Source organism: Lycium ferocissimum, chromosome 5 (genome assembly GCF_029784015.1).
Source record: "Lycium ferocissimum isolate CSIRO_LF1 chromosome 5, AGI_CSIRO_Lferr_CH_V1, whole genome shotgun sequence".
Lineage (NCBI taxonomy): Eukaryota > Viridiplantae > Streptophyta > Magnoliopsida > Solanales > Solanaceae > Lycium > Lycium ferocissimum.
The window spans coordinates 24402137-24406185 of NC_081346.1; the positions used below are offsets into that span (position 1 = coordinate 24402137).

The 4049-nt window shown below is 30.4% G+C and overlaps 1 non-coding gene across 1 annotated transcript; it reads left to right on the forward strand.

Annotated features, from left to right (window-relative positions):
• Positions 1-3181: 3181 nt before the first annotated feature.
• TRNAC-GCA (transfer RNA cysteine (anticodon GCA)) lies at positions 3182-3253 on the forward strand. Its single transcript has one exon. It is a non-coding gene; the product is annotated as a tRNA-Cys (tRNA).
• The last annotated feature ends 796 nt before the right edge of the window (positions 3254-4049 follow it).

Consider the following 4049-nt stretch of genomic DNA (forward strand, 5'->3'; position numbering starts at 1 on the left):
TGACGCCAAGTTCAGGGGTTCAATAGGAACAACACTTAGTTGAGGTGCCAAATTGGAAAAAAGAGACAAGTTTAGGGGGTCGCATATGCATTAAGCCATCTTTAAATTAAAACTATAGACCAAACATCCGAAACAAATAATCCATGTATCACTAATCTATGCATTACAATCCTGACATTAATTATTAATCGGGTGAAAATCATTTTCAACCCCCAACTTTGCTTTAAAAATCAACCCCCCCCCCCCCCCCCATCCTAATTGACTTTTTTAAATTCCTATTTTACCCTTACATTATCAACTTGTCTTATTTTTCTTTTACTTCTTTAAAATTATAATTTTTATCTCTTTAATCTATGTAACAAATTTCCTATAAAAAATAAATATTGTTTTCGAGACGACAAAAGAAAAGTGAGAAATACTAGTTAAGTATATAACTTAATGTCGTTCTGTAATAAAATAAATGAGAAGAATAAGATTTTTTTTATTAATAATAATCAAAACTCTAATATCTATATATACAAGTAAAAACAACCGGTACTAATAACTTTATCAATATATTTCAATGCATGTAATCAAAACAATTAATAAAAATAAAGGAATATTCTATAAAAAAAATCCAAAAAGAGTTTTTTTTTTAATTATAAATGAATTTTAAAATTATAATTTAAAATATTCCATTAATGACAACCAAAACTCGTTTATATATTGACAATAGATAATAAAAGAGAAGTGAAACTTAAATATACATATATATATGTGTGTGTGTGTAAAAATAACAGGTAGTGTGTGTGTGTGTGTGTGTATACTTAATGCATTTAATATTAAAATATCAATCATAAAAAGTAACATTAAATTTTGTGATAAATTCATAAAAGGAGTATTCTACTTATAATATGAATTTAAATAAAAATCTATAAATACCTAGGTTAAAAAAAATCTATATATAATATAAAATTAGGCATAGACAAGGTGATGTGGCACCTCTCTATGACCTCCATTCCTATTTATCTTTTTTCTCCTTTTTTTGACATTTATTTGCATTTTCTCTATTTTTTCGTTAATTCCACTATCTCAGTTATTGCACCGCATGCTGTTTAATGTGAAAATCTGTTTCTTTCACATTATTAGGCTGTAAAAGCTCTTAAATAGCTGCAAATGGGTGTCAAATAACCGGTAAATGGTTGTCCAGTTCACCTTCTCTATCACTCTATCTATGTAACGTTTATAAACATATTCCAAATATCCATAAATGCATCCCGTCTTCCTTCATACATGATATATCCCGTCATACTATAAATTGAGGTGAAGGACATATAAGTTTTTCACTCTCCTTCTCAGAACAATCATGAAATATATTGTACTTTCAGTTTTTTTGCCCAATGGGGCAATTCTTTCTCAATAATTTTGGCAAGTAACAGAGTTCTCCAAGCCATGTATACTTTGACCTGATAAGATATGTAGAATCTTAATACCAGGTATTATTTTGTTGAAGGGTCTCAATAATATACATTTCAAAATGCACTTGTGAATATTGTAAGCATTTTTTGGATTTAAAATTCTGCTTATGCCAATCATTTACGCATAACGCCAATTGCAGGTTTGATTTATTCATACAAACCAAAAGAGATTCATAAGGTTTGAACATTTGAAGCTATATAGATTTATAAAGTATATAATCAACTCAAACTCTTAATTGTAAATTGTTGATGTCTGAGTGAGATATTTACTATAGACTAAAATGTTAGCAGCCAGTATATACTTGGTGGTGAGGACATGGTGTTTAGTATACATGAGTCCTCTGTTTTTTTATTCTTTAAAATAGCTCAATAGAAGCTCAACTCTGGTAATTTTTCACTTAAAAAGAAAGTATAGTAATATTTATTTCGTGTTTCGTTATGTCTGAAAAGGAATTGTGGTGGAAAGAAATGGATATAGAGAAATAGTACGTAAGAATAGAAAGCAACACTAAGAAGGATCAACTTTTAAAAACTTATTAGAAAATTTAAAGAGTATTATATGTTAATGAAGTATCTAAGGATGTAACTCGTAATCGCACCAAAAAATAGAGCAAAGCTTAAAAATAATATTCTCTTCCTCCCGCTTTATTTATGTGACACAATTTGGTGGACGAGGTCAAATTATTTAATTTTCGGAGTAGTTCGGACACAAAGTTTTCATAAAATTTGAAATAATATAAACTTTTGTAAAAACTACATAAAAGTTACTATATACAAGGAAAAAATCAAAGCATTTTTTTTTTGGTAAATAAACAATTTTCTTACCAAGAAAAAAAAGTCAAAGCATTAATTATATGAGAATATGATATTTAAAAATAAAGATAGGTTCAAACATTATGTAAAAGATTGAACTCAAAGAAAATAATATTTTATGATTTTTCTCAAGATAAAAGAAAATGTTGATAGTATTTTTACAAATATAGGTGTCAATTTTTTTGTTAACATCGTTTGAGTACTTTAAAACTATATTATTGTGAAGATAATGTGAGTTCAAAATTTTAGGTTTATTTGTTTAATGAAATTCTTTTTGATTTTAGATGTTGAAAAAAAGATAGTTATTTCATAATTTTAGTAAGATTTTAACAACCGCGCGAAGCGCGGACCAGTTTCCTGGTTATATAATATAAAGGGTATTATATAAATGGAGGTTTGAAAATATTAAGGGTAAAATAGACATTGCATAGGATAAAGGAGGGAGAATGCCTATTGTTCAAAGTTGAGGGGGGATTTTGATTTTTAAAGCAAAGTTGGGGGGTGAAACCTTATTAATCTCTTGATCATGCAGTTTCTGCATACCTATTTGAATCAAACAACCACTAAGTATACAAGATAATATACGTTGGATAGTTATAGGAGTCCTAATAAATATGAGATAAACAACAAGCAAAATTCTTTTATAGAAGACGGACTTGATTAAGAATTTTGTGATTTAGACAATGGCAAAGCTAACTTAGGCAGATCTAGGTTTATGGAGAATATATATATATATACACACATATAATAAAGAACAAATGAGAAAAAGCTAGACGGAGGGGGCAAAGTAACTAGAACAAAAAGACTTGTAAATATCCTTGCATTGCACTTTTAGCCTGCAATAAAATATTGAATGCTAGAGGTTATTAATCCGTATTAATCATATTTAGATGCTAACTAACATCACCGAAGGGTCCATAGCTCAGTGGTAGAGCATTTGACTGCAGATCAAGAGGTCACCGGTTCGAACCCGGTTGGGCCCTATTTTTAAAATTCTTTTGTTTTCCGCATCCCCCCTATATTGAGTTTCATGCAAGTTTGCAATGACCTTAATTATTAGTATCCCACATGCTTCACTTTTTAAATCTTCATAATATTTATTGTTCCTTGACATGGTTCTGACAACTACAAGGAATAAATTAAAACATAGTGCAAAAGCATAATCCTTTAATGCAATTTCTACCTGTCCTTCTCTTTTTTTTTTTTTTTTTTTTTTTTTAAGTTAAGGTCAGTGGGAGGACCCACCAACTATTTTATTAATTTATGATTAAACAAAAACAGATAGTCTCAAAAGAAAGCAAAAAGGCAAGAAATGGAAAGAAGAGTAAAGTGCAAATGGAAAGCCTAGACGGTGTGGTGCCTTCAGATTTCAGATGCTTTCCCCAATCAATCTTGAAATGTCCTCCTCTGGAGATCTCTAAGGTAAGTGATTCCTTTTTTTGCTTCTTCGATGTTGATCTTTTTCGGGTGTATTTATTCCCCCATCTTTGCTCTTCAGATCTGAGTCGATTGAGCTGGTTTCTGCCGTGATTCTTCAAGATATGCTGAATCGGTGGCTTTTCCAGAGGTACCCCTTCACTCTTGCATCCTTCTGCTGCTACTTGTCGTTTTATTTTCCATATCCGTTTGTGGAGTTTCTTTCCCTGGCTTGAGATTATACTACAATCGATAGGTGTTTGAGCAAGGGAATGAGACCTTGTTCATTGACCTTCCGATGTATTATATTCCCAAGCTTATGTGCTCGATGTTGCGTGTTGTTCCTTGTGCAACCTTCTCGAT